This window comes from Castor canadensis, chromosome 3 (genome assembly GCF_047511655.1).
Source record: "Castor canadensis chromosome 3, mCasCan1.hap1v2, whole genome shotgun sequence".
Taxonomy (NCBI): Eukaryota; Metazoa; Chordata; class Mammalia; order Rodentia; family Castoridae; genus Castor; species Castor canadensis.
This window is the reverse complement of record NC_133388.1, coordinates 114,101,327-114,128,994: the sequence shown is the minus strand read 5'-3', so window position 1 is coordinate 114,128,994 and position 27,668 is coordinate 114,101,327. Positions and strand designations below refer to the sequence as shown.

Sequence of the window (27,668 nt, the reverse complement as noted above, 5' to 3'; positions counted from 1 at the left end):
AAGAGAGCCACCTTTTTCTATACTTGCTTGCATTTTTGCTTTAATGTCTTCTACAGAGCTATGTCCCTTTGGTGTTTTAGGAGTTTTTTCCTATTTTTTGAAGGATTCTTGACCTTTTGATCTTGGTGTTGATGGTTTTGAGTCTTTTCCATTCTGGTTTGATTTTTGTGTATTTTTGGATAGAGTATCTTGTATAGATTTCTTCACTGAAGTCTCCTCTTCAGCTTCATCCTCATCAAAATCATCATCATCATCATCCTCATTGTCATCATGTTCATTGGCAGCAAGTTTTGCTTTTTTCTGTGGAACCTTGTTACCACATCCAGGGACTGACTCCTTCCCAGACATGCTCAAGAGTTTCACATCTTCTTCCTCTTCATCTTCTGACTCTGTGTCTTCCTCCACAGCTACTAAGTGCTGGCCACTGATATACAAAGGCCTTGAGCCACACTTCAAACTCAAGAACACAGGTGGTGTAATTTCAAAGCCCCCAAGGGAAACCATTGGCTATACAAACATTTTCAGGGTTGCCAGTGTCACTTTAATTGGACTGACCTCATAATTCATTGTCTCTGCTTCCACTATATGCAGATCATCCTTGGCACTAGCACCTAAACTGACCATTCTCAGTGATAACTGCTGCTCATTTTCATTGTTATCCACCTTAAAGTGATAATCTTTGTCGGCCTTTAGTTCACAACCGAAAAGGTAGTTCTGGGGTCTCAGGGGGCCTCTTGTCTATGTCCATCGAAACTTCCATGGGGTGGTATCACATTCTCAGGTGGGGAGAGAAGGAGGACAGAGATAATCAACTACTGCTCTCAAGAACAGATACGCAGAACAGAATCACTCCAGGGCTCCTGTGTTATTTATAAAAATATAATGCTTAAATAAGTTTCAGAGCAATTCATAGTGATGGATTTAAAATCTCAACTACATGTTTCAGGATTACTGGTAAATAGAAAGTGTGCATTCTAAGACTGAACAAGTAAACAAGCATATATATATATCTGTTACTTATTGATAAAATCATGTAAATAGGTGAAGAGTTGAAAAAATTATCAAGCAGAATATTTCATTTCAATAAAACTCTAAACACAAATAACAAAGCATTTCCTTGATTCAGTTGATAATTGGTTTGTTGAACCAGTCTGACTATTGTTCAGAGTACGAGATAAGCCTCAGGATCCAGAAAGTTGGGAAAATTATAATACTTACAGTAGATTTTACATGAAGTGTATATGGATTACAGTGAAAGGAGAGCAGGGAAGGGGCTGGTGGATGAAGAATCAGAGACAAAGAGAGCAAGCCAAGGAACGATTGTGAGAAATTAAATAAATGGAAGTAATTAAAGTGAGAGAGGGAAAAAAGTTTCATATAAGGACCTGGGACATGTACTAGAAGTTAACAGAATATGTCACTTGATCTGGAACATATCTGAAAGCAAGAGATATGGGAAAAGATCAGTATACAGGAGTAAATCAGTGTCAATGTCATGTCATCATAACAAGGCCATGTGTCTTGGACCTGGGTTGGCACTGATGACTTGATCTGTAGAACTTACTGAATCTGGAGGCATAAGTTGAAAAGGAGAATTGCAACTGAGTGGATTAACATCTTCTGTAAGGAAAGAGCAATGTTTAAGGAGCAGTGGAGTCTATAAACTCTAAAATATACTAAAAGTATGTTGGCACAAGAAGACATTGATACAAAGGAAAAATAAGGGAATAATATTGAGAAACAAACAGTCTATCTCTACACTGAGCAGGATACTGAGAATCAAAATAGCTCAAACATGTGTCTGACTAATCATTGCAGTATCATTAGGAAAGTCTCATCAACTTTTCAACAGGAACCATCAATAGACAGTTTATTCTTTAAGATTTTTTAAATCATTTTCCTCAATATCTTTACTTTGTTATTTCTACTCATCCTGGACTGTTGTATCAAGTCCTTATTTTGAAAGTCATACTTTTCCAATGCTCAATAAATCACATGTTTCTTCTCCTCTCTGAGGCACTGGTAAAGTCTTATGTGATGGTTTTCTCTCTTAATTTGGTAAGAAATAAACTTGCTCTGTCTTATCACCATATAATGTTGGTGATACTTGAGGAGCCAGGCTTACCAATGGTCATAACTTACAGAACCCAACAAGTGCCCTCAATAATAATGCTTCATTGTTGACAAAACTTATGGAATCAACTTTCATCACAATATTTCATTTCTTCATCTTGAAAAACAGACAATTATGAAAATATTAATTTTACCAATTTACCTATATTAGTTAAAATATTTTTGTAACTGATTTAAGAATTATATTGCAATAAAATATCAGCCATCTTGCATCTTTAAGCACTCAGAAGCAAACATTTTAACAGTTAAGAACTACAGACAATGTAAGCCCCTATTTATGACTAGATTTGTATTAGAGCCTCAGTTTTCAATATTTATTTTTAAGAAAGACTGTGTTCCTCATTATGACATATGCATGATGTCACTTTCCTCCCAATTCCCTATATTTTTAAATAATAAAATGCTTTTATAATAATTTTTTTCTTTAGAAATAAGGTAGGGTGTGTGTGTATGTGCATGCATGAGTGTTAAATCTTAGGTACTCTATCTTAAATATATTTCCACATAAAAATACAACCTTAAAGTAGATCATCAGATACAAGAAATATAGATAAATAAAAAACAGTGATGATATTAACACAGTCCTTTAAGAAACTGACTGATGAAATAAAAAACAATCAGAGCAATTGAAACATTACGTTGGAACTCTTAGATTTTGGAGAAGACACATTCTTTTTGAGCAGAAATGTAACTAACAAAAACAACTCTACACCTGTAGAGAGGTTTCTTACATTTAACACAATTGTGATTCTCAGTGTCAAAAAATACAATTCTCTAAACACACAGCAATAGACTTAAAAATTAACAGCAAAGTGCAGTCGCACCAGTCCAAGAGGTTGTCACCTACATAGGTGGCATTGTATTAAACATCTGAGACAACAGAAGCAGAAAGACAATTAAGAAATATAAACACAGAATAGCACTTAAAATAGTACAAGTTAAAATGCTACTTTAAAGAAAAATAGTGCTGAATACTATTATTAAGAAATTTGAAAATGACAATAATTATAAGAACTAAGGAAAAGTAGCAATTACCAAAATCAGTAAACTGGAAACCAAGGAAAACAATATATGAAAAGAGTAAAACCAGAGCCAAATTCTGTGAAAAGTCAAACAATATGAACACTTTGCAAGGTTAAACACAAATTAAGAGAAAAAGGTGAAAATAAGTCAAGCAGAGAGATTTAAAATGAAAAAAATAGTAAAAATTAAATTGAACTGCATAATAACCAATTAGTGTAGGAAGTAGAACAATAACAAAGCTATTTAAAAATGAAATAATCATAAAGAGATTTCCTTCCAAGTTGCTACTTTTATCCCTTCCAAAAATTATTTTTTACCTTTTCTGAGTTTTCATCCTCGAAAATGTGCATAAAATAGCTGTTCATAGTCTTTTAAGTGGTTAAATCCATATAAAGAGAGAAGGAAAATATAGGGAAAAAAGTGACCAATTTGTATATGTAAAATTCCTAAATATTAACTATGAAACTCTAGTGGTAAATTTAAAACAGCAATGAATAAGGTCAAGTAGGCTTCATTCTAGTAAAAACATTATTCAAGAATAGAAAAAAGGATCATTCTATTCATCACACATCTGTGTGAAAGGAGAAAATACTGTATAAATGACACAGCATTTTATTAATATTCACTAGAGAAAACATCTTAGCAAACTAGGAGCAGAAAAGATGTTTAATACAAGGATTTAAGCACTGGCACAGCAGAACTGGCACCTCTTCACTGCTGCTATGAGCTTTGCTCAGCATTAAAAATGGTCTTCCATTCACTCTCAAATGGACTCAACCTGGAAGGACAGAAAGCAAAGCAGGGCAAAGAACCCTAGCCTCTCAGCTACCTTGAGAACAGTGCTTCACAAAAGTTGTATTTATCTTGCATACTTTGTCAGGACTGTTGGGAACCAGCCCTTGCTACTTAGGCATCTGTGGAGCATTGCCATAGAGCATCACTGTTCCCATCTTTGTTGTATACTGCAAGTGTTGTGTGAAAATGAGAAGCAACAGTGATGAGCCCCAGTAAGAGAGCAAATCAGGGATGGACCAGAAATCTAGGACAGGTCTCTGCAACCTGAGCAAAAAGGGCTCAGGCTTCCTATTCTTCAACCAGTAGTGACCCCAGCAGAGATGCTGTGTTGCTCAAACTGTCATCTTCCTCTTTTCCCAGCTTGCATGCATGCTCGTTTGACCTGCTTGGCTCTTGCTTTCCCCAGTCAATGCATCTTCCAAGGTTATTCTGTCACATAGTCCATGAATTTCTGTCCAATCATCAAAGACACCTTTGACTGCTCTTCTCCCCACATTTAAATATTTTTCATCAACTCCCTTTCCAGTTTAGACCAGAAACAAGGACATGTTAATTTCCTTAAACCTTTGGTGTGAAGCCCAAATGAAAAGGTTATTTTAAAGAATGACTCTTTCCTTCCCAGAGTATCATCAGCTTAACTTCAGATAGCTGGACCTACCTGGATAGAGGTCATAGTGACTGTGAATCACAGCCTACAAATGGAGAAATCACACACACATAAAGATGGACAAAAGCAAGAACACAGTCGAAATACACATGGTTTTGTTTTGTTTCCTTTTCTATGGAGACAAGTTCTTTTTATAGATTCCAGGCTAGCTTCAAAATAGTTCTCTTGCCTCAGGCTCTAGAGTGCTGGGGTTACAGGTGCGTGCCACCACACCTGACTTAATTACTGAAATTTTGATGCCTAAAATTGAGGCAACACTGCCAGATCAGTAGCATTAGCTAGGCAGGGCATTACGAACAGAACTTTCAATACTACCATCTGGGTTTCGATGTGGAATCTTCCTCCTAGTGGCTGTGAAAAGTGGACAAATTACTTCTTGGCAACTCAGTTTCCTTATCTGTAAAGCAGAAATTATATCTATGTGTAAAGAAATTATGATGATTATATGAATAAATGAAAACACTGTGAAATAGTATCTGGCACAATTCAACAAATGCTAACTATTATTATTAAAATAGAAACTAGTTATTAAGGTCACAGCACTTTCTCTAAAGCTTGCCTTATGTGATGGGCTGAATTATTGTTCATAACTCATGTTGACATCCTCACCCCCAGTACCTCAGAATGTGACTATCTGGAGATGGGGTCTTTATAAAGGTAATTAACTTAAAATGTGGTGATTAGGTAAGGGTGAATCCAATGTGACTGGTGGTGATTAGGACAGAGACACAGAGTGAAGACAGACAGCTAAAGATGGCCATTTACAAACCAAGCAGAAGGAACTCAGAAGAAACTCAATCCTGTCAATCACACTCAGATCTCAGACTCGTAGCTTCCAGAGTTGAGAGAAAATAAAATTCTGTTCTTTAAGCCACCGCATCTGGGGTACTTTATTACAGCAGCCTTAGCAAACTAATACCCTGTGATTGTCAGTTGCTTACCCTGAAGACCTTTTATATTTATCTTTCCTACTTAAGCAGAAAAGACAGTTGTGGAAAAAATAACACAAAACAAAGGGCACAAATTATATTTTCACCTATATTTGTATGTATTTTATAAAGGACGAACAGATAGCACTATAAACTATTTTAATACAGTGTGGTAGAACATAGCTGTTGGAAATAACAGTTATTGGATCCCACTCCAAAGGTGCTAAATGGGCTCTAGGGACATAGTCCAGGAATGTGTATTTTACAAGCTTTCTATGTGATTCCTATGTATCCTTAATTTAAGAGGTCTATGGTAAAGGATCAATTTAAAGTCAGGTTTCAATTAATTTAAAAAATCAATGTTACTCTTGTGAATGTCTTGACTTTTGACAAATAACCACAAATATTCAATAAAATTGTATAGAGTCAAAAAAAAAAAGTAAAAGGACACAGAGAAGTGAGATATCTTACAGCCAAAGCCTCTTGGCAACAATATCACCATGGGGAGTGTGTCTGTAGTTTCATTTCTTTTTCTTCTTTGAGGAGCTGTGCTCCTCCATTTGTAGGTGTGAAAAATACATTTAACTAGGTTAAAAATCAATTATGGTGAGACTGCTTACTTCTGCTAAGATTCTTTGCTCTCATAAGATTATATTCTTACTGAAATGACTTTATGAGTTGTGCAGTCCTGTACTCTCTCAGCCATGAGAAATGGTGTCTTCCTAAACTGTGGGCACTTCCAGTCATATGCAAGGTCATCTACTGGGATACAGGAAAGCTAGTTTCCTTTTAACCTATAGATAGGAAAACAGTATCAGTGTCACTGGCTCCTTTCTTTGGTTTGATGTCAGATGATGACATGTCATGGAAAAAACCGTGTGGAGAGATGGATGAGGTTTACACTCAGAGGGCTTACTGTGGTATCTCCTGCCAGCTTACTTCTGGCATGCAGTACTTCAAACTCTCAAGAAGACCCTCCAGGTATCATTCAACTTACACATTTAAAGAGGTCACAGAGAACTTTGTAGTGGTTTTTTAACTTCACCATCTTGGCATTATGGAAATGGAGCAGGTTTTCTGTGTAATCCTCTGCAACAGAAAGACCCAGAATTTAAAAGCCAGGGTTAGGGTATGGCTTAGTGGTGCAAGTCTTGCCTAGCACATGTGAGGCCCTAGGATCCAAATCCATCACTGCAAAATTAAACAAAAGAATAAGATCCAGGCTTCTCCAAATCAGCCTGGAGGGGGAGGGTGGGAGGAGATACAATAAGACATAGAGTACAAGGACCAACATTGTCCAAACTCTGCTTGTCTTAGGTTTCTCTCATATTCTTCCTTTGTGGTTTCAGCCAGTAGAGGCTTGAGCCACAGAAAATATCTACAAATTTAGTTGAATTGTTAAGTGTGGATCAGGGAGGTTTATAGCTCCAGTGGCCTCTATGAGTTGGATGTCTTTGGGCTCAAACATTGTCTCAAGCATGTACCTGCCATATGCCTCTGAGTTAAGTTGGCCAAAATGAATGTGCCTTATTATCCTCACTTCTTGACATGGAGATTAATTGAGATAATATGTTTTTTAAATTTCCTTTATCATCCCTCTCCCCTCATTGAAGAAATATTTTCAATAGGTATCTCTTCTTCCATTTCTATCTATGTGTACACAATATTTGCACCATATTTGCCTCTTACACCCTCTCCCCACCTGCTCCCCCCACTGGTATCAACCTCCCTTTATTTTGCATTGCTCTGTCCCATAGCTTCTGCCAGGTTGTGTTTTCATTCTCATTAAGTTCCAGGAGTGTTTTGATTTCTTCCCTTATTTTTCCATTAACTACTCGTGTATGGGCCAGTGAGCAGGCAATGTGAAGAAGATTACTTCTGTACTTACCAGAGTAGTGTCAAAAGCCTGTCTCTTTTCCTGGCTATAAAATACTTGACCCAGTACTGAGCCAGCTCCTCTCAAACTTCCTCAAATTCTTTCTTCAAAAGTTTTGTACTTTTAGTTTTTCAACCAATTTGCTGTAATTGGAGCTGAAAAAAAACACACATTGAATTGTTATCATAATTTCATGTTCACTTAGGTTAATAAAAGTATCTCCCATTTTCCATAAAATTATAACACAAAGCCACAAAGATAAAAAAAACACACTTTATGACAATGTCATTATAAAAGCCATAAATATAAGGACATACCTACAAAAAAAAAGATAAACAGGCTACCCAGCACCCTTAGCTGGCTCAAGGGGCAAGCTGGTAAGAACATCTGAATGGACCTAGAAACACTCATAGGAGACCATTTGCCTGACACGTATTGGCTTTCTTACCATGTTCCTGACCTTGGGCTTTGACTGCATCATACACTTGGCCACAGCTTCTCTCTTTGGTACTTGTGACCTATCCCACAACCCATCACATACTGCATCATTTGCAATTTTTAAATCTCTACCTTTAGCAAGAAGAGGTAGCACTTACACCAAAATAGTAGCACTGAAAAAGTCAGTCCTATGGTCTCCCAGAGAGAAATGTGTATACCCACATGGTGAGACAGTGCCTTTCTCTCCTTTTAAAAATTGAGACTGGGCCTCATTGTGCTGTCCAGGTGGAACTTGAACTAGTAATCTTCTTTCTTCAGCCTCCCAAGTGCTAGGATTACAGACATGTGCCAACACTTTTATGTGAGCCCTAAGAGACGTGTTTTTGTGCTTTTATGAACACAAACTGTAAGGCTGTCATAATGGTAAGATCTCAGACATCAATCGGTTTAAAATTTTGAATTGAAAAAAATTCCTTTAATAAAACACTAGGATAATTCAAATGACTAATGCTATTTCATTTAAAATTTTCAATTTCCTATCTTGGAATATTAGATGTCAAATTTCTTATTTACATATATATGAAATTTTTATTTTATAATAATCAGAGTTGGGGATGAAGCTCAATGGTAGAGTAGGTGCCTAAGGTGCCAAGCATGTGTGAGACCCTATACTTGAGATCCTGAGTTCAATTTCTATTACCAAATTAAAAATAACATATTGTATAACTTTTTCATGCTCTTAAACTTACATTGGATCATTATTTAAGAATAGAGAAAAAGATGTCAGTTTTTTAAAACTGCTGCATACTACTTAGATCCCAGGCTATAAATTCATAAGATAGTACCTGGCATATCAAGTTTAGTGGTGTTGCAATATTCTTCAGAGACAGGCAATAGGCACCTTCATATCCACATACCACCCTTCTTTCAAATCTTGCATCTGGAATGTGTGCTGATTCTTCCAAATGTAGTATGATGTTTCCTTATGTTGACAAACCTATCATGTCTAGATTCCTATAAACCAAGACTATTACAAGATACCTAGAGGAAGGCCAAATGGGCCTTAACAATAAAGTCAGCTGATAAGTTCAGAAATAAGTCAACTCATGGCCAAGAGAACATGCTGTGTCTAGGAATTTGACCATTCTAGGACTGGAGCACCTTTGAAAGAGGTATAAATTGATTGGAAGATTGCTTTGGCTTATCTAGAGGGTGGTATATCTATCTTATATCATAATCCTCATCCTAATAATCCTATGTCATTGCTTTACCAATGAAAATCAACTTAGTATTCCCTTCTCTACTTCTAACAAATAGAAGAAGTTTGTTAGTTATATGTTCTACAAATGTACACAATTTTATTTATCATCATTAAAATAAGGACTATCATGTGGATTAAGGAAAATGTACCACTGTACACTTAACTTCTTACCTAACTTCACATTGAAAGTTTAATACACAAAAGACTAAAGAAAGAGAATTATTTTTGTGCCCTTTATGTTGATTACAGCAAACTCCACTGATGTCAGGATCTTCTTGATTCTCCTTCACTGCAAGGTATGCATATTCTAACCCTTTAAAGGGGGCCTCACTCCTAGACTGCTCAGTCTAGAGGCCCAGCAGTTGGGTATTCCTGTCCCAGTGGGAGGGACCTGAGAGCCATTTGAGTGAATCATTACCTTCCCAAGTTCCACATCTTTCCTAAAGTTTACGGTCCTCACACTATTTTCACTGAAGGATGTATCAAGGCCCCATTTCCAGGTGTCCTCGCTAAAGTCTCTGATTTGCACTGGAACACAATACATCAATCCCTCAGTTAATTACACACATAATCACGGCATGCCCTGGCCTGGACTATGAGTTCCTTGTACTCAGCTCTTGAGCATTTCTTCTGCAGTGGCTATTTGGCCCAGTAGTCTACAACATCTGTGTATGAAAAGAACCACACAGGATGGGTTTAGGGGATAACCTTGTCTTGTATCATTAGTCAGTTTTTGTTCCTTTGGTAACCCTTTTCTTTTCTTTCAGATAAAGAATAGCACAGTACCATGTGTGCCAACACTTTCCTCAGAGTAGATTAAAAATGTTAATGTGTCCTAAAAATCAAAAATCCAATTGGAAGACACTTTTGATCATTAAATTACTTGCTTTGCCTCCCAACAAGACATTCTACATATATGAAAATACTTTGCTGGAACCAATTACCCAGGCAGCATGTCCTCCCAACTCCTCATGTCCAGCGTCCCTACAAAAAGGCCTTCCATTTACAGTTCCAAGCAATGCCTTATCCTAAATCTCAGAACCAACCTAAATGTCCTGAAATCTCTGGGCTGCCACTAGCACTTCTTTATAGACACATATCATTCTTGTAAATCCTTTCAGCAAGCTGTTAAGTCCATCAATTACCTTTTAGAGCTTCCATAAGAGAGAAAGCAGTTTTTAAAAGTATGGGACCACAGGGAACAAAGTCCCTAACATCAACACAAAACCGTTGTAGCTTTAAAATTGAAAAAAACAAAAAACAAAAATAGGAAGAGCCTCTGATATCCTAGCATGGATGAGCAGATATCGCTTATGTCTGATAGTTCAGATGACACAACATCCCTGTTCCTGTCCCACTGCAAAGGGACCAGCACTACTCAGTGTGCCTTCATATTCTTCATTACCTCAAGTTTTTGTAATATCTGGTCGTCTGGACAGCCCATGAATTCCCAACGCGCCTAAAGACAATTTGTGGACTTCTGAAGACAGTCTATAGACTCCTCCACTACTACCATCGAAAAGGAAAAGCAAACAAATAAACAACACAAAAACCCCTATTTTCTTATTAGATAAATCACTGCCTCAAGTATAAGCACTATTATAAGAAAGTAAATATGTTAGTTTCCCAATCGTCTAAAGGCTAAAACAACTTGAAAACAAACATGTCAATTTGGAATGGTGACTCACACATTTAGGAAGGTGAGTTGCTTGGCTTTGTTTTCTTGAGACAGGGTCTCACTATGTAGCCCAGGTGTCCTGAAACTTGCATTTCTCTTGCCTCCTGTATGCTGGGATTACAGATGTGCACCATCATGCTTGTCTACTGCCTCTTTTAAATGCTAGATTATCTGGGTATTTCATGGGAAACCACTTGTCACAAACATAGCAATGGATTTCACAGTGCAGATCCTGGGACCCCATCTCTTGCATTGCATTCAGATCTGCATTCAGAGATCTGAAAACTAGTGAACTCATCCTTTCTATGACAGATTTTCATACAATTGTTACCATTTTTTTAGTGCTTATTTGCACTTACGGTGCATGTGTCTGGGCACAGACTTCTTTGTGGAATGATTTTAAATTGTGAGTCCATATCCTTTATTGAATAAGGAGCTATTCAGATTTCCTAACTAAAAGCAATTTGTAAATTTTATCAAAGGTATTAATATATTATTATTTTAATATTTCCTTATTCTCACATTTGTAGGATTTTGTGCTATACCTCACTTCATTCTTGATTTTGGATATTTTATTTTCATTATTCTTGGTAGGCATGTGTTGATTTCATCAATAATATCAGGCAACCAACTTTTTGCTTTGTATATTTTCTCAATTCTCTTCTTGAATTTTATTTTTCTGATTTCTATTTTACTGTGACATTCATATATAAATTCATATATACATTCATATATTAAATAAAATAGAAAATATGTGGTTATGGGAATCTCCAACTGAGATATGGACACTGAGGCAACTCAGCAGGAAGCAACATTTATTGTGCAGGCACAGACTCAGGGGACTCGTGTCCAAAGGCTGAGCCCTGAGAACAAAGACGTCTCACCTTATATACCCTTCCAAGCAGGTTACAGAAGCAAAAAGTAAGGGCTAACTTATATATGTGGTTACATGCAATTCTATAGGCTGCTTCACCGTAGTGCTATGTGACTCCCACCCTCACCCCAGTCCTAAATGACCTTCTCCACATTTACATTCCTTAGGTTTTATCTCTCTGCTATGCCATCCATACCTCCATGCTACTTTATCAGAACACAGGCCTTGTCTGTTTCTCTTCTGGTCCTCCACCCTGCTACAATGTAAAAACACAAATATATATGATAAACTAATTTTCTGCAGAGGCCAAAGGTAATTAGTTGGAGAAATTCTAGTTTTTTTCAACAAATTGTACCAGAATAATTAGATATCCCTATATAAAATAATACATTCTTCATATCAACTGCAAAAAGCTATAGACCTAAAGGCAGAACCTAAAGACAAAACCACTTGTAAGAAAGTCCTGTGTCCTGAGTTAAACAGAGATTTTCTTTGTATTCCAGTAAATTCACCTTCCAAAATAGAAAACAATGGATGAATCAGACTTTACCTGAATTAAGAACTTAAAGTTTGTAAAGTACAGATAAAAGAATAAAACAAGAAAGCCATACCTAGGGAGAATATGCTTACATTTGCACACACATACACACACATATGTAGATATATTTATATCTAAATATATCTGTGTATCTCTCTATGTCTCTGTCTATCTATCTATCTATATGACAATGGATTTATACCCTGAATATCTGTTTTCAGCAATCTCAAACTCTACGCAGTTAGTGGAGTGGCTTAAATGGTACAGCACCTGCTTAGCATGCATGTGGCCCTGAGTTCAAACCCCAGTGCTGCCTGCCCAAAAAATTAAAAATCCCAACTTAAAACTCAATAATAAAGCAAACGACTCACTTGAGCAGATACTTCACATGTGTAGAAAATAAGTACCTGAAAAGATGGTCAGCATTATTAAATTAGGGAAATGCAAATTAAAATCCCAATGACTTGTCACTGCTATAAAAGAGTGTCTTACTAAGAGAAAGTCGAACTTTTAAAGACTTAGCATTGCAATTGCTGGTAAGAATGAGAAGAAACTAAAACTCTCATCCATGGAAAGTATGACCACTTTGTCAATCAGTTAAGTGCACTGACACTGTTATAAAGTCTGCTTCAACTTTAGCTGTATTTGACATTTTCCCCAATACTTACTGATAGAAGTAGGTCTCCTGGCCTCAATGTGAACTCACAAATGACAAGAACAAGGGTTTGAGGAAAGGAAATAAGATTTATTATTCATCAGATGAAGAGGACAAGGTGAGCCAACCTCCCAAAACTCTCTAATCCCCCTTTTGAGAGAAAATGTCTGCTTCTTAAAGGGGAGTTTAGGGATAGTGGAGTGGCTCAAGTGGCAGAGTGCCTTCCTAGTAAGCCTAGCAAGTGTTAGACCCTGAGTTCAAAGCCCAGGACCACCAAGAAAAAGAAAAAAAGAATCAAAATTAAAGGGGAACTCAGGGGCTCTTTTTGAAGTAGGTGACAAACTGCATGTCACACAACAGGTGCTGGCCTTGGCTCTTAACTTCTGGTTTACTGGTTCCACATCCCTGGGGTTAGTATGTCTTGTTTGATAGAGGTTTACTTCTTGAAGGTTAGCATGAGATAAGGGGGAGATTACCTGGTTTATTTGAAGAGTAAGAGTGTTAATTTTAGGAACCCCAGCAAGGGGAGAAAGAGAAAGACAAAGGGGAAAAGAATATTAGTTTTAGTAACAAGTACTGCAACCTGCCAGCACTCAAGCTGCCTACAACCAAAATATAGTTTTCCCCTTTTTGTAGTCCTCTTTACGTTTTCCCCACTGTCAAGTGTGTTCCTTCCATTTCTATGGATAAGGAGAGTCACTATCATCTAATTGCTTTCTCTTGAGTTAATTTGTGGCCCAAGCAGGCTGTCAGTGCTCCTCAGCAAAAGCAGAGTTTTAACTCTCATTACAAAAATCATCATTAGTTACTGAATATTTTTCTATGTCTTCTTTTACTGTTTCCCTCCAACTTTAAATGTCTTTTCTTTCCTGGACACTCAATAGAGTCAACTCTTAATAACAGAACACTTCTCAATACTCATACTAAGCATTTCACATTTCAGATTATTTGTTTTTATATTCCCTCATTTGCAAATGTAAGCATGGACTCAAGAACCAGAAAACTAAGTTGAAGCAAATTCATTGAATCTCAGTAGAGCAGCTTAAAATAAAAGTCATTGAATCTCAGTAGAGCAGCTTAAAATAAAATTCAAACATAGCACATGGACCTTACCATTATAGAACTTTGGCCTTTATATAACATTTTATGCAAAATTATATCATTCTTGCTTAAATATCTGAAGAAATATGAAATATTCCAGCTGACAGGTCATGCCCACATCCTTTCACTCAGTACTTAAAGCAAAACCACTTCAACTCCTGCTCTGAAAATTCAGTTAATCCTGAATATAGGACTCTCACCCCCAGGTATTAGCAATGGTGCACCAAAAATTGGATGTATGCTACATTTACACTTGAATTTTTACTTTAACAATTCCCTGAGCAGTCATGGTGTTCAATATAAAAAAAATAACACACACACAAACACACACACACATACACACACACACACATACACACACACACACATACACACAAACCTCTCAGATTTCTCTCCCCTCAGCTTGCAAAGACACTACAAACCCCATCAGTTTGTGTCAAAGTGCAGTTGTAAAGGTAGTGGCAAGATGTAGTACAGAACCAGAGCACAGTGGGTGGATCCACAGGCATGCCTTCCTAACAGGTGGTTTTCCATCTCTTAAACATGGCATGATAGCTCAATTTTCTTAATGGATATTCTGACATCCATGACAATTTCCATGCTTCTTCATGACTGTGGATGGTCCAAAGGAATCAGTTTTGTTGATATCTGCGTTCGTTGTTCTGTGCCCACTGTGTAGCCCAGAACGGCATGGCTGGTCTTGGGGCTGCTCATTCTTTGAAAGAAACATCCACTTCAAATTTGTCAGTGCTAACAGGCACAATCAGCCCAAGACAGCACAGGGCAGAGGTGGGGGAAGGTGGTCCAAGCAATATGTACACATGTGGGTAAATGTAAAAATGATAAGACAAAAAAACCTCATGTAATTCCTTCTTATGTTTTCTGTGCAGACATTTCCCACCTGCTAATTCATTATGATTATGTGTACTCCAACACATTTAAAATCACTGGTTTTAAATCTTTTTATACTTAAATTTTTGGCTGTTTCAATGTTTCTTTTTACTTCATGATTATCAATGCTTTTTCCTTGTTGTTTTGCACATATAGTTAGTTTATAGTATTACAGAAACTTTGGATGAATGTGTTCTTGTATGGAAGACCGTTGATGGTTTACTTTAGTAGAAGGCCAGCTGCTGGGTAATCATCCTCAGCCCATGCAGGCTTGTTTTATGCTTTCTTTTCTCTTCTGTGGAAAGACTGATTTTCATATCACAATGAGTATTTGATGTGATGCAGACTCAAACTTTGCAGAGATTTTCTTTATGTGATAAATTTCTCCTTTGCACTTAAAAAGTGTGAATTCATTTGATTAGGAGTGAATCTATGTCAATTAGATTATTTCTTATAATACCAAAACTCCTATGTCCTTACACAGTGTCTGTTATTTATTGAGAGATGTAAACCCTATCATTGTGGATTTACTCTTCTCAGTTTGTGTATTTTTAAACATAATTTTACAGTTAATTTGTTGAGTGAATATTATTTAAGGTTGAATTTTTGGGGGCCTTTCTCTTTGTTATTACTAAATGCCAGTCTGTTTAATTTAGTGATATTATTTGCTTTATATTCAACAAATCTATTTGATTTTCCACTTTGTTCCTTTCTTAAATTCTGTTATATAGATGAAACATTATTTTCTTTTTTCTTTTTATTTATTTATTTATTTATTTATTTTTAATTTTTTTGTTGTTGTTCGTTTATTTACATGTGCATACATTGTTCAGATCATTTCTCCACCCTGCTCCCCTCCCTCACCTTTATCCTCCTCTCCCCCTCAGTTCCAGGCAGGTCCTGTTCTGCCCTTATCACTGATTTTGTTGAAGAGAAGACATAAGCATAATAAGGAAGACAAAGCATTTTTGCTAGTTGAGTTAAGGGTAGCTATACAGAGAGATTCCTACTATTGCTTTCATGTACACAGGTGTATGACCCAAGTTGATTCATCTCTAACTGATCTTTAAACTGGTTACTGATCCCCTGATCATGATAACTTCTGTTGCTTTAAGGTTTCTGTATTAGTTCCTCTGGAGTGGGGACATCAAACTGTTTCATGTTTTGGGTTTTCTGCCTATTCCTATATCTCCCGTATGTCCTCTCACCTTGTCTTGTGAACCACATTGCTGCATTTGCCAGAGATCTAAAGTCCACATATGAGGGGGAACATAGGATTTTTGGTCTTCTGAGCCTGGCTGACCTTGCTCAGAATGAGGTTCTACTCTTCCATCCATTTACCTGCAAATGATAAGATTTCATTTTTCTTCATGGTTGAGTAAAATTCCATTGTGTACAAGTACCACATTTTCTTGATCCATTCATCAGTACTGGGGCATCTTGGCTGTTTCCATAACATGGCTATTGTGAATAGTGCTGCAATAAACATGGGTGTGCAGGTGCCTCTGGAGTAACCTGTGTTGCATTCCTTTGGGTACATCCCCAGGAGTAGGATTGCTGGAACATATGGCAGGACTATGTTTAGTTTTTTAAGAAGACTCCATATTGTTTTCCATAGTGCTTGTACTAGCTTACATTCCAACCATAAGGATATGAGGGTTCCTTTTTCCCCACACCCTCGCCAACACCTGTTGTTGGTGGTGTTTTTGATGATAGCTACTCTAACAGGGGTGAGGTAGAATCTTAGTGGATTTTGATTTGCATTTCCTTTATGGCTAAAGATGGTGAGCATTTTTTCATGTGCTTTTTGGCCATTTGAATTTCTTCTTTTGAGAAAGTTCTGCTTAGTTCAGTTGCCCATTTCTTAATTGGTTCATTGATTTTAGGAGAGTTTAGTTTCTTATGTTCCTTGTATATTCTGGTTAACAGTCCCTTGTCTGATGTGTAACTGGCAAATATTTTCTCCCACTCTGTGGGTGGTCTTTTCAGTTTAGAGACCATTTCTTTTGTTGTGCAGAAGTTTTTTAATTTTATGAAGTCCCATTTATTCATACTTTCTCTTACTTGTTGGGCTGCTGGGGTTCTATTGAGGAAGTCTTTGCCTATACGTATTTGTTCCAGAGTGTTAAACATTATTTTCAGTATTGCATTTTTATTGTCTATTAACTTTCGGTCATAACGTTCTTTACTCTTCTTTTATTGGGCAACTAACATTCATTCTGAGCGTATTGCAATTTATTGATTTTTAACATATTTTCTAGAATCTTTTTTCATTTTACTCTTTTCCTTCTCTTTGATTATTAGTTTTAAACTTTTTTTTATTTTGTCAAGCCTCTTTATATTCCTCTTTTGAAGTCTATTACTATACTTTACATAAAAAGATTAGTTTTTGTGTATTCTCTTCTATTATTTTGTTAGTTGTACATTTTTTCTTGTTTTATTAGTGCATCTAGAAATGACAACATTAATCTTTATTTTTTAAATCAAATTTAAGAAATTGTCTTAAATTGTTTAAATTTAAAAAAAATAAATTTTTTAAACAAGTTACTGAGTACTTATTGATACTTAGTTTTTTTCTTTTGCTGAGTACTTTGCTTTGCACATTTTGTTTGGAAAACAACAATAAAACCCACAAAGCACTCAGCAAGAAAAGAAAGTGGTGTTGCAATGCAGTTTGTCTCCCTATGCAGGGCCTTTGGCTACATCTAGGAACCCAACTAATACAAGTTCAGATTATGAAGAGGAAAAGAATAACACTTACATTAATTCACATGTACAACCAGATCTTCACCAGACAGCAAAGTCTGAGAAACCACCAAAGCATGTTGCTTTAATATTTTTGGAATAAAGAGCCATACATTAGTAAAGGAGTGCCAGGACAGATTGATCTCTGGGCTGAGGTAGTAGATAGTGGAGATGTTATGAAGATACATGTTGGGGGTGGTAGGTAATGTAAAATAAGGGTTACTTCAGAGTTTGTTTATTCAAGTTCAACCCAATGCAGCCCCATGCAGTTTGTTTGTGCTTAAGGACATGTTCTAGTCCTGGTATGGAAGAAACAGCCAACCTCAGAGAGTCTGCGTAACTTGTATGCTGAGGAAAACAGGCCACATGCTGCTTCAGAAGCTACAATTCCTCATGTAATTTTGGCTTGAATTATTCAATGTCCCAATACAACACATATTGCCTTAACTCATTCACCCTGTTTCTAAGGGTTAGAATACTAGATCCACTTCTGCTATACCATTCTTCCACTGGAGAAACTCTGAGAGGAGACAATCACTGGCATACTGTTTTATGAGATTTTTTTCCTGAGTCATTAAATATTTATTTTTTTGGTAAATCAAAAATAGATAACCTCTTTTGGGGGATACTACAGGTATGCACAAAATATTTTCACTCACCTTTCTTCTTCCATTAGAAATCTTTTACATAACCAATAGCAAGAAGTATAACTCATTTGAATACAAAATCTTTTTTTTTCCAGAGCAACTGAGATGTCCCAAGTAACACTCCTTGAGTCTCAGGACGCAAAGCTCTCCATGTCATATCAGGACCAAGGAAGCATTCAAGAAGTAGGAACCCAAATATCCAATGAAAAAACAAACTCTGGAGGTCAATGCTGATGGGAAGACCAAGATAGAATTGGGAGGAAAGGAGAGAGAGGACAAATACTGATGAACCAAGAATGTAGAACCTGTGAGGCTGCAGGAGCAGATCTGTGATCTCTCAGAAACATCAGGCCACATATAGTGTGGGCAAATAATCCCTAAATCCTTAACCTCAGGGCAAGTTTAGAAGTTTGCAGTTCTAAAATTATTCTAATGGTTTTTCACCTCCAATCCCCTCTCCCCCAAACATGGAAGACGTTTGACATCTTTTCTTAAATCCATGCCAGTTGGATTTGGGAACTCAGGTAGCTCATCTCCAGCCACTATGTGGAGTGGATTCTGAATCCTCTGTTCTTTGTCACTGCTGCCATCTGAGAATGATGCTGTCATGGAACCCAGAGCCCTTCTATTGGTCCTGTAGCTCAGCCTGGATAAAATGTTCCTGCTACTGTTATGACACCAGATTCCCTTAAGCTGTGCCTTAGCTAATAGGTGCAATGAGTAAAAAGCTTACTTTTTCAAATGTTTAAATGAAGTTACTCTTCATTTTTATATAAATAAAACAAGAGTTTCATATGAATAAAGTAAGTATTTAATAGCAATTTTGACATCCAAATATGGAAACTATTTCAGGTTACTATAGAACTGTATTTATTAGCTCAGTCACTATGAGGTCCACCTAGTTTTTTTCTTTCTTACCAGTTCTGCCTTTTTGTGTATATTAATTGTACAAAATAATGTATTTCACTGTGCCATTTTCATAGATGCATGTAATGTACTTTGATCATGTTCACTGCATTTACCCTTTATTATCCCCCCTTCTCTCATTCTTTGTCATTAATAGTCCCCACATCTACCTTGATGCTATGTTTTTTTCCTTTTAGATTCCATCACTTAACATGATGCTCTCTAGTTCCATCCATTTTCCTGAAAACTACATATATTATTCTTTTTATGACTAAATAATAGTGTATATGCCACATTCTCTTTGTCCATTCATCTGTTGATGGGCAACTCCGCTGATTCTATTACTTGAATATTGTGAATAGTGCCTCCATAAGCATGTATGCAGCTATTTCTATATTATTTAAAAATCTCATGTGAAATGCACCATTTTGTTTTTCAACCCCATTCTCCAAATACCTGGCTTCCTAATGGAATTAAAAGGAAAATAATTCATGAAATGTTATCAATTCCATACCACATGCACAAATATAGAAGTCATATGGAGACCATAAATCCAAGACTGACTTAAACGCAAATGATATTTAATTCTTATCTGAAGGGTCACATGTCCTATTTAATTCACTCATATGTCTTCCAAAACATATAGATAATTCATGCTAGCATTGTATTTCCATTCTATACATTATATCTAATGTATGCTTTATCACTTATCTAAAGAGATTATGATATGTTTAGCCACAGTGCTACTTACAAAGCAGTTGTCTAAATCAAAACAAGGATTTTTGAGAAAATGAAACGGAATTATTGTGTTAAAGGATTCAAGTGAGATTGAGAGATCTTTTCCCTGGTCATGATTCTATGAAGACCCTTTTAACCCTGGTTGCTCTGTTTGGACAGAATACTCATATAGCCCCTTTCCTGCAAGAATATCTTATTCCAAAAATATAATGGCACTATTCATAGTCTAATATATGCCCACACATATTTACAGAAAGCTGCACACCAGATCTGCTGGCATGTCTGATCTTACACTGCACAGATAAGTCCAGTTTCTTTCCCTTGCCTGTTTACATTCACTCACTCCAGCAATCAGAAGCCTGCCTCCCACCATTTGGCATGATTCACTTAATTGTTTCATCCCAGGATCCATATAAAATATCGTTAGTTAATCTGTGGTAAACAACTTTATCATCTAGACTGTAGTGACCATAGAGAGTTTCTTTTTACTGTGCCTTTATAGATACTTCTAATTAATTTCCAAAATTCCATAGGTCAGCATCTTTTCCCCATCACTGATGACACTGCTTCTTATTTTTAATACATTTAGATTGTTTGTGACATTCTGCACCCCACCTTGAGATTCCCAAAATTTTAAGTGAAATTTTAAATATCAAATTTGTATACATTAAAATTTACTCTTTGTGCAATACATATCTTCAGCTTTTAAAAAACATATAACTCCATATATATATATATATATATATATATATATATATATATATATACACTGTTTCCTCTGGTGAATTTCTGTCCTTGTTCATGCAGAAATGCAGAGTGAATTTCCACAATCCAGATGTCTTGAATCCCTGCTGTTCACCTCAGCAATGGAAGCACATTTCTAGATCTCATAATAATTAAGTCACTGATTTTATCAATAAAAGTCCATCTGTAATGCTGCTTGTGGTTTTGCCAAGCATCAAGTGCTGATTGAAGTATGTACAAGGGATGGTTCTGTATTAATATCATCCAGCCAATAACCTCTGTATTGTGAATTTTGTAATAAAAAGATAGACTTACTTTGTAAGCAAGCTAATTAATTGTCAGGATCATAATATTATATGTTTAATACAAAAGTATCTTAAGTGTTAATTATGAATATGTAACATATTCTTGAGCATTATAAACATTTTCTTCTAAACTAGACATTTTCATTAGGTTTGCAAAGGTTTACTGCTTGTCAAAAGTTAGAAGCACACACCATAATACATAAAATATTATAGCTTTCTCATAAAAAATTATATTAGGATATATTCATTGTACAGGGAGATTTCATAGTGACAATTCCAATTAGGCTTGTGAGGTACATTATTTATGTCGCCCCCATCACCTCTCCCCATCAACCTCCCTCCCCACCACACTTAAGAGCAATTGCAAGAGGTTTCTTTGTTCTATTTTATATGGGTATGTGAAGCCCATCAACCATATATGCTACTGTTATCTCTTTTATTCACCTTCTCCCCTCACTAGTACCACCTCACACACACTGTAACTATTTTATAGTCCTTTGGTTCTTAATATTTAAGTTGATGTTCAAAGGGGTTTCTCAGTGTATCCTGAATGTGGGTATTTTTTTCTTTGGTTCATTCAATGCCATCCATTGCTCTCTTACCCCTTTACCCTCTCCCATTATTCAACAGCATTCAATACACATTCTTATACTGTCACAGATGTAATGTTTTATGATGTTACTGTTGCTCTATCATTCTCTTTTCCTTTCCTTCTTTCCCTGAGTTCCATACAGTAATTCCACTATTACAAAGGTGTTCTACATATGAGTTTGTATACGATCATGTCTGTTTTTGTGTATATGTTTATCTTTTAGATCTATGTTCCACTTATGAGAGAAAACATATGACCTTTGTCTTTCTGAGCCTAGCTTACTTCATATAACATGATGTCCTTCAATTGCATCCATTTACCGTCAAACCATACGTCATTATTCCTTATGACTGAGTAAAACATTTTTGTATATGTATACCACATTTTCTTGATCTATTTATTAGTTGTAGGGCACTTGGTTTGTTTTTAAAATTTGGTTAATGTGAATAGTGTTTTGATGAACTTCAGTGTACAGATGTCTTTATTGTATTCCGACTTACGTTCCTTTGGGTAGATGCCCTGGAGAGGTATAGCATATAAAATATTTTAGAGCAAATCAGTTAATTTAAAGTTGGTTGACTTAAGTACATTTAAAACCAGGATTGCCTATTGGGTTGGTGTTATCTCAGCTTCTGCTTGCTAAGTGTGGCATGTTTGCTGTCATGGAAACCTAGAGAGCCATTTTAGAAAAGAATAAATATATCCAACAATTCACTCTATATTGAAAATTACTCCCCTCTAAATGCAGAGGTTGTCCTTTCTTAGTTTCAGAAAAAAAGCAGGCTTTGGGGCACTTTATGTATTCTCTAAGATGTTAGTAAGGGATATATTTGTATGATTTTGTCTCTTAGTTACTAAAGCATGATATTACAGATGTTTAGATAGAATGTTGCATCCTAGATTTATTTAGATGATATGAAATTTTGGATGAAAAATGTGAGAATTTTGAAGAATATAGGACTATATGCCAGGTGGGTTTGGAAGATGTACTGCATGCAGAAATTATTTCAAGTCTTTTAAGGCCATCCCAAATAAGATCATCATTCTTTAAATCAAAATTTTCTATGATTTTCATGACATTTAATATTTAAAGACTGCCCTATCTTTTACAAACCAATAACCTGGACATGGGAATGAAGTGGATAATATTTAAGTAGGTCTTACTTCATTCCCTATCTTCTTCTTCTCTTCTACCTCCCAACCATAGGAGTCCAGAGTAAGAGCAATAACCAGGAAGTTCCTTCAGTTGAGGAAGAGAATTTCACCAGTGTTTTCTTTTTGTTTTTTGACAATACTGAGGTTTGAACTCAGGACCTCATGCTTTCTAAGCAGGTGCTCTATCACTTGAACACTCGAACAGCCCTCTTTTTGTGTGTTGGGTATTTTTGAGGCAGGATCTTGGAACTATTTGCCCAGACTGGCTTTGAACCTTAATCCTCCTGATCTTTGCATCCTGAGTAGGAGTAGGTAGGATTACAAGCATAAACCACTGGCACCTAGCCACCAGGTGGGTTCCTATGGAGTAACTGAAGGTGTAACAGGGTGAGGAGGGTAGGAAATATGAACAATATTTTATCCTTACCAAGGATTTTCCAAGCATATCAATAGGCATCTTTTTAAGAAGTATGATCAAGTCAGTGCTTTTCCATGCTTTTTCGCAAGGAGTCAACAAAGGGGTAAAACATAATTACTATCTGAAGCCACTCATGATATATTCTAGTCCAGCACTTTCTCCAGAGTTGGCAAAAGTGTTTGTCTTATTCTGACACGATGATCACCCAACCATAATTCAATTTGCACAACACTGTGCTCTGTATTACTTAAAGCATATAAATACATTCATTATATACCCCCATTAAGAGAAGAAAAAAACTCAACACATGTTGAAACTGTCAATATGACCTTTTCGTTATGCCAACCTAGAATTACAATTGTGAACTTGTGTAAATTTATATAAATCACCAAAGGAGCACACTTCAACCTGTTTTCATATTAGCCACACATTGTTCACAGGCAAGGTAGCTGCAAAGTCGTGAGTTCCTGTAATAAAAAGAAGAAGCAATATGAACACCTTTACTGTGGTCTTTTAGCCCTTGGCTTCAGAAAGTTACACAGTAGTCAATTATAGATTATCAGTTCTACAGAATGAAACTGGACGACACAGGATGAAAACTTTAAGAGACATTTTGTTTTAAGTTACCTGAGATGTGAAAGTGTAATCTATAAGAGCATCACCTCCTACACTTTAATCAAAACACTACTGTGAGGGAAGAACATGCAGCACAGAAAAATCTTGGAAAGGAGCACGATGTGACTGAATTATCCCGCTACCTAAACACCAACATGAAATAAGGTGGAAAGCACTGTGGTAAGTGTGGGCAGTATTATTTCGAGATGTTCAGAGAGATTCACAGAGCTGTAACCATCCCAGAAGGATGAAAGACTCAGAAGCAAGGCTTAGATCCTGTGTCCTAATTGAAAGAAAAGAGACAGCAGATGGTTCTCTAGCCAACTGACTCATTTGGTGCATCGTAATTTGTGTTGTGACCTTATGTAGAATTAAGTGAAGTCCAGAATTTGTAAATGCAGACATTTAGCAACCCTGGCCCCTCCATGGTCAGTAGGTCTTCCAGTCATGAGCAAACATCTCCCTGAAACAGGAGTACAGCAGCAATGGGGTCTACAGCTTATCTGAGAGTGGTCCTGAAGGAAGGGGTGTGATCAAATCCGCCCTGCCCACAGGATTCATAGTACCCAATTAGCATATTTTACCATCAATAATGAAGAAAAGTTCAATGCTGAGGTTTGATAACAAGAAATCAATTACCAATGAGAAACACAAATTTTAATGGGGTAAATTAATATGACAAAGAAGCACAAACAATACAAAAGAATGGGCTTTAACTGAAAACCAAAATGTTGGACTGAAAATTCAATATATTTGCCTCTACATTGCTTATCTTTCTTTCTTTTAAAATAGCTGTTGGCTGAGCGGAACCTAAAATGATAGTACAGAAGCCTCATGCACCCTTCACCCAGCATTCTTTTACAGTTACAGAATCCATAATTATATCAGCACTGGGAATTTGAAATTGGCACAATGATAAAAATCTGTGTGATTTTTATTACTTATGTAGATATATATAAACACCAATGCAGTAAAGGCAGTACTGTTCCAAAAGGTCTCCTTCATGTCATCCATTTATACTCACACGCCTCTTTCTTTCCTCCACTCCAAATCCCTAAAAACTGGCAACTACAAATTTATTCCCACTTCCATAATCATCCTATTTCAACAATGTTATATAATTGAAAACACATACAGCATGCATGTGAATTTATTTATATAAATAAAAGTGTGTTTTTGATATATACCTTTTTTTTACTCAGCATAAATGACTTTGAGGCTCATTTAAGTTTGCCTATCTTGATAGGTTTATACTTTTCATTGCTGAATGGTGTTTCAAGGTGGGTATGAACCATAGGTTGTTTATATATTTACTTCATACAGAAATTTTTGGTGTTTCCACTTTGAAGTATTATAAACAAATCTTATTTTAACAGTAATGCAAAAGGTTTTGTGGGGAAAATTTCTCTTATTTCTGGGATAATACCCAAGAGTGTGATTATCAGATCTTATGTCATAGGTATCTTGTACCTAATTATCTTGCAAAGTGGTTTTATCAGTTAATATCTCTTCCAAGAATATGAGTTATCATATTTCTCTGCATCACAGCTATCATTTGATGTTGTCATCTTTCAAATTTTAGCTATTTTAATATGTATGTATTGATCTCACTGTGGTGCTAACATGTATTTATCTTATGTCTACAATGCCAATTGTCTTTCTACGTGCTTGTTTGCCATCCATGCATGTATTCTTTTTGTCAAATGCTGGTTCATGACTTTTGTAATCGGATTGTTTGTTTCCTTAATGCTGAGAGAATTATTCATATATTCTGGATATCTATCCTTGATAGACATGCGATTTGCAAATATTTCCACAGTATTTATCCAAAGTTTTAATTATCTTAACAAGCTAGTTTTCAAAGCAGAAGTTTTTAATATTTTATGCAGTTCAGCATATCAATTTCTTTCTCTTGTGCCTGGCGTTTTCCATGTCATATCTAAGAACTCTTCACTAAACACTAGATTCTGAAGGCCATATCCTACGTTATCTCCTACATGTTACAGAGTTTTGCATTTTATATTCAAATCTAGGATTTATTCTATATTAATTTTTGTACAGAGCATAAAGATTAAGTTGAGACATAGATGTTTTATCAATAGAGGTCAAATTGCTCAAGCATCACAAGAATTCAAATCTATCTGAAAAATGCAAAACACATTCCAAAAAATAAGATCATATCATATAGGAGAAACAAGTTCAATTTGTGACACATGTTCTTGATATGTCAATTTCTTTTACCAGAATATGAAGAAAGTCTCAGGTCTAAATGTCTGTTTTAAAACCTTTTAATTTAAATTTATTTTTTTAGCGTTCGTAAGTCTCATCATGTGTTAACCTTTCCTACTGTAAATTTGCATATCACATTAGGAATACTTTTAAAATAGGGCCTTTCATAAGAAATTCTTTTATTGGATTATCAATTTCATTTTGGACTACAACACATAATTCATACTAGAATGGTTAACTAAGAGCCTTCATAATGAAGACCCCAAGCACTCACTGTGGTTAGCATCTACACCTGGAATATTACCTCTTGAACTTCCAGGAACATTTTCTGAATAGAGAACCCTACTTCTGTTATAGCTATAATTTTTCCCAGGAATACCTCTTTTTAATACTTTCACTGGCTATTAGTATTGCAAACAATATGACTTTTAGATCTTCAGATCAATGAAGATTAGTCCAGGACAATTCTACTTAGCTTAAAATTAATGTGCAACACAGGGTGAAGAATAAGACATTTTTCTATTTTTAATAATCTTTCAGGTTAAGAATTTGGACTTTGGTCTCAAAATACTAGGATTTAACTTGCAATACAATTCACTTATTCAAATTGTATTCTGTTTAGCAAATTGCATAACCTGAGCATCCATCCCAGCATCTAATAAATAGGAATCTGAATATTTCACACAAATGATATTTGAATAGTTAGTGAGTTAAGTGTTGGAGACCCTGGTAAGCATACAAATCACAAGGAGGGAGCTAAGAGAATATACTCAGATTTAGACTCTGCCTATGCCTCTTATTAACTGTGTGGTCTCAAGAATTACTTAACATTTCACTTTAAAGTAGCTAAAGTGATAGCATTTTTCTCATTGATATCTTTTGTGAAAATTGAATGAAAAAGAGTTATAGAGAAACATTTTTGAGATGCTTGCCCAATAAACAAACAGTAAATGCTGTGGTTTGGATGCAGTTTGTCCCTAACATTCACGTGCTAGAAGCATGACTCCCAATGTAATGGTGTTGAGAGGGGGTGGGCCCTTACGAAGTGGTGCCAGGTGGGAAGTAATTAGGTCATGTGAACACCCCTTCCTGAAGAGATCCATGCTGGTCTAGCAGAATGAACTGGTTCCCCCACGGGAGATTGGTCTCTGGAACTGAATTACTCACCTGAGAGTGAGTTGTCGGAAGAAAGCCCACACCACACATTTGGACTGTTTTTCAAGTGCGGCCCACTGCTGTCACACATGCTTCTTCATGTGGTTCCATCAACCATGCCATGACCTCGCAGGGTGCCTTTGCCAGATGTGACTGCCCAGCTCTGGACTTTACATTCTCTAGAAACATAAGCAAAGTAAATCTCTTTTCTTTTCAAAGTCCCTACTCTAGAGTTTTTTGTAATGGTCACAGGAAACAAACTGAAGTAATGAACATCAGCCATCACTACAATAAGAACTGAAGAAGGTGAGTGTATTATTCTAACCCCTACCAGAACAATGGATGCTATATTGGCCACATGATATAATGAGTAACAAAATAAATAATGTTTTTGTATTCATCATGCTATGAGAGTATTTAAAACATTTCTTTCTTTTTCCATCTTATTGAGGTAAAATTGACAATTTTTAAAAAACTAACAAATAGTTAAATGGTATATATTTAGAATATGTCATGCAACTTCAAAATTTTTCATATTGATAATTGTTACAGCTATGAGG

At 36.0% G+C, this 27,668-nt stretch overlaps 1 pseudogene; it reads right to left on the bottom strand.

Moving 5' to 3' along the window:
• On the bottom strand, positions 1–27,199 carry LOC109675395 (nucleophosmin-like; annotated as a pseudogene).
• Between the last annotated feature and the right edge of the window lie 469 nt (positions 27,200–27,668).